The following is a 12,962-nucleotide window of genomic DNA, read 5'->3' on the forward strand; positions in this document are numbered from 1 at the left end:
TAATTTCTTACTAAAACTGTACAATACCCAACCTTTTCAGGAACATCTGATGTTGTGAGGAACTAAGAATCCTTTCAAGGGGACCAAATCCATTCACAAAATATTGAAATTAGTTTCTTGACTGGAAAATATAAATTGTGCTTATCCACAGAGAGAGCAATGACCACCAATGTCATTGTAAGCAATGTGTGAAAATTAGTCATGTTATTTTCCCCTATGCCAGTAGTCACCTCCACCACATGGACCCAGGAAACAATACGGGAATTTCAGAGTTTCAGCTTTGGGGATTTTCAGAGGACCCAGAACTGCAGCCCCTCTTATTTGGGCTTTTCCTTTCCATGTACCTGATCACTGTGTTTGGAAACCTGCTCATCGTCCTGGCTGTCAGCTCAGACTCCCACCTCCACACCCCCATGTACTTCTTCCTGGCCAACCTGTCCTTTGCTGACATCTGTTTCACCTCCACCACCGTCCCCAAGATGCTGCTGAACATCCAGACTCAGAGCAAAGTCATAACCTTTGTAGGCTGCATCACACAGATGTATTTTTTCATACTGTTTACAGGATTAGACATGTTCCTCCTCACTGTGATGGCTTATGACCGCTTTGTGGCCATCTGTCACCCCCTGCACTACATGGTCATAATGAACCCCTGGCTTTGTGGACTGCTTGTCCTGGTATGCTGGGTTCTGAGTGTCTTTAATTCCTTATTACACACTTGCATGGTGTTGCGGCTGTCCTTCTGTACAGAGGTGGAAATCACCCACTTTTTCTGTGAACTCAATCAAATGATACAACTTGCATGTTCTGACACGTTTCTCAATAATATTGTGATGTATTTTGCAGCTATGTTGCTGGCTGTTGGTCCGTTCATTGGGATCCTTTACTCGTACTCTAAGATAGGTTCCTCCATACTTCGTATCTCAACAGCTCAGGGCAAGTATAAAGCATTTTCCACCTGTGCATCTCACCTCTCGGTTGTCTCCTTATTCTATTGTACCAGCCTAGGAGTGTACCTTAGCTCTGCTGCTCCCCAGAGCTCCCACACAAGTGCAGTGGCCTCGGTGATGTACACGGTGGTCACCCCCATGCTGAACCCCTTCATCTACAGCCTGAGGAACAGAGATATAAAGGGGGCTCTGATGAGATTCTCTGGGATGGCAGCTCTGAAAGGGACAATCATCCTGGAGCTGAAGAAGTGCCCATGACGGCAGCGCCCAAAGCCTGAGCCGAATATTGGGATACTTTGATCAGATTGTGAAAGTGGAACATGCTTCTTTTATTTTTTTTCCTAGAATTTCTATTTTTACCTGCCTGAATAATTTACATAACATACTTTATTAAGTTTTGGGATAACTCTGATACCCAAGAGATTTTCTCTTTGTCATCTTCATACTCTCTCAATGCCATTGCTAACCTAGGATGTGAAATATAAAGACGTTCTCACTTATCCAAAAGACTATATAAATCTGCTAAGAATAATTTTCTCAAATAAAATATATCACAGTGAATATTTTTTTCTTTTGTTTGACTGAATACTACTCCTATGGAAAATATACTCTTGGCCACCACAGCTGTTTATGTAAGTTCATAACAGAGAAAAATCTGAGACCATGTGCTTCACCTCTGTGAACAGCATTCCTTTGTATCTCACTACCTTCCCTGCTCTTCCTGGGAATGCAGACTTTGACGTACTGGTGGTTATAGATAATCAAGGGATTTTTCTGCACATTAGGATTGTGTCCTGTTACACATATGTGTCTGCCATGCCTACCATAGTCACTGGCAAAAAAAATGCTAATAAATACATGTCTCCAAGTGGAATCTACACTGAGAAGCAAATATGGAAAAAATACGTTGACATAATGTAGCCTTAGAATTGAACTTGGCTTTAAGAATGATAAGAAATATATTAAAGTGCACATTTATTGCTGTGAAAAAATTTTTCTTCATCAGACACTTCATCTATTCATTGAATTTTGGTATCTCAAATATGGTATGTATAATATATATATATAGCATATATATACCATATCAAATGGTATGTATACCATTTGTAAAGTGTATTCATTAAGATGAAATCTATTCATTGAATTTTGGTATCTCAAATATGGTATGTATAATATATATATATAGCATATATATACCATATCAAATGGTATATATACCATTTGTAAAGTGTATTCATTAAGATGAAAGACCGGTGGCATGTTCGGGGTTTACTAAATTGTTTTCTGGATTCCAGTTGAAATTTTCCTGTGCTACGTATGAATGTGATTCCTTCCATTTCTCCAAATGAACTATCCCCCACTATTCAAAATTTTGTCATAACTTCTAAAGTGGCAGTGAGTGAAGAACATCAGTATCACGCATTATATATGATCCTCATAACCACAGGAGGACTCACCAGCAAGCTTGGTCTCCTGTCCAGGATGTGAATCAGAGTCATAAGTTTGGTGCACACATGCATGTCCTTCCAACCTTTCCATGTTACCTCAAAGGGGCCTCAATGGAGTCATTTTTATAATACAATCACATGCGATAAACTTGAAGAATAAGGTAATCTTGAAAGTTAGTTTCAAGTATCAGAACAAATGCCTAGGATAAAAAGAATCAGATTACGACAAATGCCCTTGAGCTCTGTCTTATTTGATTACTATATCAGTTAGCAATGCTGCATACAAAGCATCCTAAAATAAAATGGCTTAGTATAGGGGCCACGGGGTGGCTCAGTTGGTTAAGTGTCTGCCTTCAGCTCAGATCATGATTCTGTGGTCATGGGATCAAGCCCCCCAGCAGGCTCCCTGATCAGTGGGGAGTCTGCTTCTTCCTCTCCTTCTGTCTCTTCCCCTCCCGCCACTCATGCTCTCTCTCTAGCTTGCTCTCTCTTGCTCTTATGTAGATAAATAAAGTTTTTAAAAATGGCTTATTATAATGTCTTTATTATTGAAGGAAGTTCTAGGGTCAGGAATTGTTCTGATCTCTGCAGGGCTCCTCAAGAGTCTGAAGTCAGGTGGGAATCTCTACGTTGTGATTCTAACGCTCATCCATGAAGTGTGTGGCTGCAGTGCTCTTCTGTCTTGAGTCAACTTATATCATTTTACCCATTTCATATATGTAGGAAATCTTCTAGTTACAAAATAAATGAGTTTATCAAATGTGAATTGTCTTAGTTTAATTCCTCTGTTTTTAAAGATTTTATTTTATTTATTTATTTATTTGACAAAGAGAGGTTAAGAACAAGCACAGGGAGCAGAAGGCAGAGGGAGAGGGAGAAATAGGCTCCCCACTGAGCAGAGAGGCCAACTCAGGGTTCAGTCCCAGGCCCCTGAGATCAAGATCTGAACTGAAGGCAGACGCTAACCAATTGAGCCACCCAGGCATCCCTAATTCCTCGATTTTAACAACCACATGTGAACCGATGCTTTTCACAGCTGGACGAGAGCTCTCTCACCCCAATAGGTGTGACCCAGCTACCTGTGCTCCAGATCTGACCCTGAGTCATGCACCACTAGAATTTTTTAATTCTAATTAATTTACTGGGGCATTATTACATGTGATAAACTGTACATATTTAAAGTGTGCAACTTTAGGAATTGAAAGAGTCATTGAAAAATCATGGGTACATACTGCATGATTCCATTTCCACAGAATTCAAGGAGGTGCACTGTAAGCTCTCTCTACTTCATTGTGCAATTATTAGGGGGTAAACCCTCCAACCTTCGTTTTCTTCCGAAGGCAATGTGGAATCATAAACATAACTTCAAGGGATGTTTTAAAGCAAGATGTAATGTGTGAAAATACTTTGTTGGGGATGAAGAATATTCAAGACTAAGAGTGGGTGTATGTAAATGTATGTATATTCACATACATTTTTATTTCAAGAAAACATACTGACATGCAAGGATGTACATGCACAAGGCTCCTAACCCTCATTATAGCTCGTTATAAACTATCTATTGTGTTGGAAGAAAGCTTTAAATGGTGTTGTAAGAAATAAAAACGATACCAAGGAACCGCATCTTACCCTTTTTCATTAGAGATACATCCCTGCATTTACTGAGGCTGAAAATTATGACAAAGACAGGAAAGAAAAGGTAGCGTAACATGGAGTTCCTTTTCCTTGTGGTCCTTACTCACTCATCAGGAAGCTGGAGGGAGAGAGCATTGGTGGACCGTGCACATGTCAAGAAAGAATATAAAAAGTGAGTTCGTTTTGTATGGCATTTTTCTACTGTCCTGGGAGAATGAAATGCATGTGCATACATGAATTACAAAAAACAAAAAGAAAGAAAACTTTAGAGAAACTTGATGGGTAAAGAAGTGAAAAGTATGAATGTTTGCTTTCACGTATGCTAGGAGTGTAAAAATTTAGAAAAACAAAATCTAGAGAACACGTGGCTTTAGTTTTCACAACGGATCACATTTCCTACCTAAGTGCCCAGAGGCCTCAAAGACAGAACCACATTGAAATTTATGCAAGGAGAACTCCTCCATACCAGCTAATAGGACTGAAAATCTCCAAACTCACTAGATTTTTCTTGTACTTAAGATACGGTTTCAACACACAATGCCCTGACCCATAGAAGCTAAGTGAATGATTTGAGAGGCTTAAATCTAGTTTATTCAAAGAAAATTTTACTGGGGAAATGTCTTTGTCACTTTCTTATTGCTGCTATCACCAAGTACCACAATGATGGTTTAACAGAAACAAATTTATATTCTTCCAGTCCTGGAAGTCAATGCCAAAAATGAGTCTCTTTGGGCTAAAATCGAGATGTCTCTGCAGGACACAGAGAGAGCGAATTCCTTCCTACTTATGTGATTCTGGGTCATTATTTATTCTCCACAAAAATGCATGGTATTCCAAACTCTTCTTGGTACCTGAAAAATATCCTCATTAGAGTTACTCTTTTTGTTTCAGATTTATTTATTTATTTATTTATTGGAGAGAGAGTGAGAGAGAGACCAAGAAAGGGGGATGGGGCAGAAAGAGAAGGAGAGAGAATTTCGAGCAGACTTCTAGCTGCCTAACTGAGCATGGAGCCCAAAGTCGGGCTTCATCCCAGGAGCTGGAGATCATGACCTAATCTGACACTAAGTTGGAAGTTCAACTGACTGAGCCACCCAGATGTCCCTAATGTCACTTTTTAACAGTTATCCAAAATAAACTTGATTAACAGAATGATCGTGAATGTTGCTGCATAACAAGCCATCCTGAAAGCAAATGGATTGCTATAATGCCTTTAGTATCAAGTGGAATTGTGTGGTCATGAGTTGTTATAATCTGTTGATTTCTTCAAGAGTCTTGAGTTGGCTGTGTGTCGGCTGGAGGAGCTCTGCTGATCTCTCCAGTGCATTCCAATATAACTGGGGCTTGGATAGCTAGCTTGGCTAGCTAGCCAGGGTGGCCTTGGCTTGGACAACGGGGCTCTGCTCCACATATCCTCACTTTATCTGGTAGCACACCCAGGTTAATTCACTTTTTAGAATCAGAGTTCCAAGACAGAGCAGCAGAAATGCACCAAGGCTCTAAGGTCCACTGTCACCAAATCATATTCTCCTGGTCACAGCACATAAAATATTCTAATCCAGCCCAGATCAAAGGTGGAGGAAGAGTCTCCACCACTTGAGGTAAAGTCCTTCCCACATTGCCAAAGACAAGGCTACAGAGAAAGACAGGGATGTGGGACCATCTCGGCAAATAGTCTACCACTGGAGTACACTTCAATTTGAAAGGTTGCATTTCCACTTTCACTTCCAGCAGTGGAATGATCTCAGAGAAGACAGTGGGACTGAATTATGTGTCTACTGAGCAGTTATGGAAATTCTACTCCACAAGGTCAGGCTTTCCTCCAAAAGTAAATATTTCCTCCCACGCTTTGCCTAGCAATCACCATTCCTAGTCTCATAAAAGATCAAAGAAGTGAAAGATTTATTTTCCAGATGTCTCAGAGAGCAGGGACCTTGTATGTAACTCACTGATTAATGGAGATAAGAACTGTTGTATCACCGATGCCATATTCATGGCATCCTTATGTATATACTGTTGACTGACACTGACATATTTATAATGGTTTTCATCCTGATACTATGTTTTATTTTTTATGGGGAGGGTTCCACTGGAAGGAGGTGACATTTAAAAAGCAAGTAGAAGACAGAGACATAGGAATATTTTTTCCTCATTTTTTCCAGATTCATTAAATATAATTGACATATAAAATTCTGGAAATTTAGGCATACAAATTTGTGATTTCATATACATATACATGGTGAAATTATCACCATGATAGGATAGTCAATACATCCATCACTTCACAAACTTATCATTTTTTTGTTGTAAGAATATTTACTATGTACACTGTTAGCAATATTCAAGTATACAACACAATAGAATTCACCATAATTACCATGTTGTATGTAAGTTCCTAGAACTCATTGATCTTATATCTGAAGTTTTGTAGGCTATCACCAGCATCTTCTCATTTCCCCACCCCAGCCACAGGCAAACATCAACCTAGTCTCTGTTTCTATGGGTTCAGCTTTTTGTATTTTGCATTATAAGTAAGATCACACAGTAATTGTTTTTTGTCTGATTATTTCACTTAGCATAATGCCCTCAGGGTCCATTAATGTTTTAGCAACGGACAGGATGTCTTCCTTTTTTTATTTGTTGAGTTCCATTTTACAGACATGCCATCATTATTCATTCATCTGTTGAAGGATTCTGGGCTGTTTCTGTGTCTTGGCTATTGTGAATAATGCTGCAATGAATAGAAGGGCACAGATATCTAATATATTCAGATATGTGGGACTTAAACCACTCTAGCCAAACAATAAATGTGATACACCCCATTCATAGAAGGAAATACAACAATCATATGATCATCTCAATACATGCAAAAAAGATTTGACAAAATACAACACCCTTTCATGAATTAAAAAAAAAAAAAAAGCTCCAACAAACTGGGTATAGGAGGAATATACCTCAACATAAAATGAGACCGTATATGACAAATCCACAATAACATCATACTCAATGTTGAAAGGTCAGAAAACATTTTCTTTGTGATCAGGAGCAAGACAAGGGTGTCCACTCTCACAACTCTTATTCAACATAATACTGCATGTCCTAGCTAGAACAATCAGGTAAGATAAAGAAATAAATGGCATCCAAATCAGGAAGAAAGAAAGAAGTGAAAGTGTTTATTTATTTACAGATTATGTATTTTCTCCAGTTCTTTAAGGTGCAAAGTTAGTTTACGTATTCCGGATTTTTTTATTTTTTTGAGTGATGCTTAGATGACTATGTATTTCCCCCTCAGGACCGCCTTTGCAGTATCCCATAGGTTTTGGACTGATGAATTTTCATTCTCATTGGGTTCCATGCATTCTTTAAGTTCTTCTTAGATTTCCTGGTTGACCCAAACATTGTTTAGCAGGATGGTCTTTAGCTTCCAACTGTTTGAATTTCCTCCAAATTTTTTCTTGTGATTGAGTTCCAGTTTCAAAACACTGTAGTCTGAGAATATGCAGGGAATAATCTCAATCTTTTGGTAACAGTTGAGACCTGATTTGTGACCCAGTCTATGGACCATTCTGGAGAAAGTTCCATGTGAACTTGAGAAGAATGAGTATCCTATTGTTTTAAGGTGGAACGTTCTGTATTTATCTGTGAGGTCCGTCTGGTCCAGTGTGTCATTCAAAGCTCTTGCTTCTTTGTTGATTTTCTGTTTAGATGATCCTTCTATTGCTGAGAGTGGAGTGTTGTCGTCCTCTACTATTGACATATTATTATCAATATGTCTCTTTATTTTGGTTAACAAAGTCTTATGTAGTTGGTTGCTCCCGTGTTGGGGGCATAGATATTTATAATGATTAGATCCTCTTGTTGGACAGACCCTTTAAAATGATAGTGTCCTTCTGTATCTCTTACTACAGTCTTTAGCTTAAAATCTAATTTGTCAAATATGAGAATTGCTATCCCAGCTCTCTTTTGAGGTCCGTTGGCATGAAAAAGTGAGGTTCTCCATTTCCTCATTTTCAGTCTGGATGTATCTTTATGTTCAAAATGAGTCTCTTGTAGAAAGCATATGGATGGGTCCTGTCTTTTTATCCAATCTGCAACCCTGTGCTGTTTCATGGGGGCTTTTAAGCCATTCATGTTGAGAGTGATTCTTGAAAGATGTGATTTTATTCTCAGCATGTTGCCCATGAAGTCCTTGTTTCTATAGATTATCTCTGTAAATTTCTGTTCTGTATCACTCGTGGAGTCCGTCTCCTTTTATAGAACTCCCCTTAATATTTCTTGCAAGTCTGGCTTGATGGTCACATATTCTTTCAGTTTCTGCCTGTCTCAGAAGCTCCTTGTTTCTCCATCCATTCTGAATGACAGTCTTGCTGGATAAAGCATCCTTGGCTGCATGTTCTTCTCATTTAGTACCCTAAATATGTCTTTCCAGCCCTTTCTGACTTGCCAGGTCTCTGTGGACAGGTCTGACATTAATCTGATAATATGAACTAAATATAGAAAATCCTGCAAACACAACCCTTACGAGCACACTCACCATGATGAGCCCCAAGTCATGTGTAGAATTATTGAACCACTATATTGTACTCTACTATATCATTCTCTATGTTGACATTATGTCCTGCACCAATAAAACCTTATTAAATTGAAAAATTTTACTTGTGGTAGACCTTTTGCAGAGATGGCCTTAATTCACCACTTATCTCTGTATCCATGTACTTGGCAATGTGACTGTGAAGCTCCTCCCATTGAAAGGTGGAGTCTATTTCTCCAGTGTTGAATCTGGACTGAACTTACTGTTTTATTTGCCTTGACTACTAGTGTATGCTGAAAATGACAGTGTACCTCAAGGGGCCATTGTGTGTTTCTGCTGCTCACTTGTAACCCTGCCTCTGCCATGGATAAAAGTCCAGTCTAGCTTGCTGTAGGAGGAAACTGACCATAGCTCAGTTGCTCATGGCCAACCTAGAACAGCTTAGCACCAGCAAGACCACAAATGTGAGAACACAGGATTAGCAGAGCACTTCCAGCTGACCCACAGCTGACTGCAGCCTCATGAGGAGACCAGCACTGACCAGAAATCTTCCCCAACATAGACCCCCTATGTGATTTTAAGAGAAACATTGTCTTATATAATTTACATTTAGCATGGCTTGTCACGCAGCAATAGCTGACTTATTCAATAATAATCAGTGTAAACACAACTGAAAATATTAAGAATAAAATACTGGCTCTTATATTTGACATTTGTTCTGATATTTGAAAGGACTATTCATAATGGTCTGGTTATTCACATTTATTTCAGTTAACTGTACTAAAACGTTACCACCATATTGAGACTCCCATCCAGGTAACTGGTAGAGGTTGGAAAGACCTGTATGTTTTTGCAGGTATAATTTGTGGAACCCTCAATCACAATTTTCCATTCCCAGAGCATTTCTGGACAGGAATTCAAGCCCTTTTCTGTGTCATCCTTTGATCATATGATGGAAGAGAGTTTAGAGCATAAAAAGGGTAAAGAAATTAATGACAGAGTGAACACACCAACTGTTTACTTATTCACACTATAATGTTTATGACAACATTTTTAAAGGGGGAGAGTTTAAGGCAATGAAGGAGTTATGTTTGTAGGCAGGACTTGAGACTTTCAAATAGAAATAGTAAATAATCCAATTAAGTAATACAAAATCTGCTACTAATTCTTCACTCCAATTAATAAAACACTTTAAACATGGTCACCAAATATCCCACACTTCATTGAGTAGATGTTCATCATCAAAAACACATTATCCATGATAAAATATGGTGTGATAGAAAGTTTTACTTTATCATATTTCAGGTCTTCTCTGATACCAAGCCCACCTTAAGTCAATTAGCTTATGTAAATCTGTCCTACTTTTATTTACACTTGGAGAGTGATTTTCATAGGGAATCTTTCACTTACTATTCTGTGCCAATGATACTGCAACTGCTGGGCTGATGAGAGAATGGGATCCCAATGAGGACTGTAAGTTCCTACAAAACAAACTAGTATAGGTTGAAGTGTACATAATCGAGAACATTTAAGGTATTAACATACAAAGGAATGACAGACACAGAGTGAAAAACTGTGATCTCAGAATTTCTTCCACAATAAAATTATAAAAATGACCTCAGATGCCAATGTCATTTATTTCATAAAACTAGGACCATTCATCGCTATATGAGGCAAATGGGAATCTACAAATGGTTTCTGATTCAAGTTTGGGACTAACTTTGGAAATTAAGAAAACAAAAGGAAAATTGTTGGCTATCAGAAGGACCAGAAAATTCAACAAATGGACTTATTTAAATTCAAAAAAGCAGTTGAACTTTAGATTAATACCCAGTAGTGCAATTGCAGGATCATAAGGTAGCTCAATTTTTAACTTTTTTAAGGGACCTCTACACTGTTTTCCAGAATGGCTCTACCAACTTGCATTCCCACCAACAATGTAGGAAGGATCCCCTTTCTCCACATCCTCTCCAACAATTGTTGTTTCTTGCCTTGTCAATTTTTGCCATTCTAACTGGTGTAAGCTGGTATCTCAGAGTGGTTTTGACTTGAATTTCCCTGATGGCTAATGATTTTGAACATTTTTTTCATGTGTCTGTTAGCCATTTGTATGTCTTCATTGGAAAGTGTCTGTTCATGTCTTCTGCCCATTTTATGATTTGTTTATTTGTTTCTTGTGTATTGAGTTTGAGAAGTTCTTTGTAGATCTCGGATACCAGTCTTTTCTCTGTAGTATCATTTGCAAATATCTTCTCCCTCTTAGTTTTTTTGACTGTTTCCTTGGCTGTGCAGAAGCTTCTTATCTTGATGAAGTCCCACAAGTTCATTTTATCTTTTGTTTCTCTTGCCTTGGAGATGTGTCATGAAAAAGTTTGCCGTGGCTGATGTCGTAGAGGTTGCTGCCTATGCTCTCCTTTAGGATTTTGATGGATTCCTGTCTCACATCATTAGTCATTGTGTTCCTTTTGCCCTAGACCTCCCCAATATTTTTTCATGATGGACAATTAAGATTTTTTTAGCATTGAACTTTTATATTAGGGGGATAGGGGATTGGGATAGGCCAGTGATGGGTATTGCATGGTGCACTGGGTGTTATACGCAAATAATGAATCATGGAACTTTACATCAAAAACTAGGGATGTACTGTATGGTGACTAACATAACATAATAAAAAATTATTATTAAAAAAAAGCAGTTGAACTTTAGAAATATTGAAACTCCAGGATATACAAGAGGGATTAAGATCTTCTTTCATGATCTGATTAAAGAATATCAATTTCTGACTATTAGGCATTAAGCCTGCAAGCACAGCTACTTGTGAAAAAATGGCACCTTTATGGCTGCTCTGAAAAATACATTCAGAGCCCCGTTTATATCTTTGTTCCTCAGACTGTAGATGAAGGGGTTCACCATGGGAGTGACCACCATGTACATCACCGAGGCCACTGCACTTGAGTGGGAGCTTTGGGTAGCGGCAGAGCTAAGGTAAACTCCTAGGCTTGTACAATAAAATAAGGAGACAACGGAGAGGTGTGACACACAGGTGGAAAATGCTTTATACTTGCCCTGAGCTGATGAGATCCCAAGTATGGAGGAAACTATCTTAGAGTAAGAGTAAAGGATCCCAGCCAAGGGAGCACCAGCCAGCAGCATAGCTGAAAAGTACATCACCATGTTATTAAGAAAGGTATAAGAACAGGCAAGTTGGATCATCTGATTGAGTTCACAGAAAAAGTGGGGGATTTCCACCTCTGTACAGAAGGACAGCCGCAACAGCATTAAGGTTTGTAACAAAGAATGCAGGATGCTCATGATCCAGGACATCAAAATGAGAGTCCACAGAGCTGGGGGTTCATGATGACCGTGTAGTGCAGGGGGTGACAGATGGCCACAAAGCGGTCGTAAGCCATCACAGTCAGGAGGAAGTTGTCCAAACTTGCAAAAAGTATGAAAAAGTACATCTGCATGATGCAGCTGTCATAAGTTATGACTTTTCTCTGTGTTTGTATATTCACCAGCATCTTGGGGACTGTGGTGGAGGTGAAACAGATGTCTACAAAGGACAGGTTGGCCAGGAAGAAGTACATGGGGGTGTGGAGGTGGGAGTCAGAGCTGACGGCCAGGATGATGAGCAGGTTCCCAAGTATGGTGACCAGGTACATGGACAGGAACAGCCCAAAGAGGAAGAGTTCCAATTCTGGTTCCTCAGAAAATCCCAGAAGAAGAAATTCTGAAATTTGTGTATCATTCTTTAGTTCCATGGAGTCGATGTGACTACCAAAATAAGAGAAAAAGTGCATGACACAACCATGCATTACTAACCTGGCAGACACATTACCCTTTATATTCTGCACTCAAGAAATTAATGTTTATATCTGTGCATGGAACATGATAAAAACACTGAGAACTAGGAATAGAAGAAAACTATCTCAACATAAACCCATTTATAAAAAACCCACAGCAAGCATGATATTCAATGGGGATACAATCAACATTTTTTCTTTATGATCAGGAACAAGACAGGGATCCCCACTTTCTTGATCTCTACTCAGCATAACACTGCAACTTCTAGCCAAGCCATTAAACAAAGAAAAGAAAAGACAAGTCATCCAAACAGGAAAGGAAGAAATAAATTTATGAACACAAACAATGTGGTCTTATGTGTAGAAAATCCTAAAGATGCCACAAAAACACTAATGGAACTAATAAATTAATTCAGCCAAGTAACTGGATACAAAGCCAACCCTCAAAAAATCATTGCATTTCTACATACAAACAGTGAACAATCTGAGAAGGGAATAAAATAATTCCATTTGTGTGACATCCAAAAGAGTAAGACTATCACCTCACACCAGTCGGAATGGCTAGTTTAAAATGACGAGAAATAACAAGTGTTAG

The 12,962-nt window shown here is 38.7% G+C and overlaps 2 pseudogenes; one reads left to right on the forward strand and one right to left on the reverse strand.

Moving 5' to 3' along the window:
- Positions 1 to 239: 239 nt before the first annotated feature.
- The window catches only part of LOC113250229 (olfactory receptor-like protein OLF4), a 47,967-nt pseudogene continuing 35,244 nt past the window's right edge, over positions 240 to 12,962 (forward strand).
- On the reverse strand, positions 11,376 to 12,361 carry LOC113250085 (olfactory receptor-like protein OLF4; annotated as a pseudogene).

Source organism: Ursus arctos, unplaced genomic scaffold, assembly GCF_023065955.2.
Source record: "Ursus arctos isolate Adak ecotype North America unplaced genomic scaffold, UrsArc2.0 scaffold_14, whole genome shotgun sequence".
Classification (NCBI taxonomy): Eukaryota; Metazoa; Chordata; class Mammalia; order Carnivora; family Ursidae; genus Ursus; species Ursus arctos.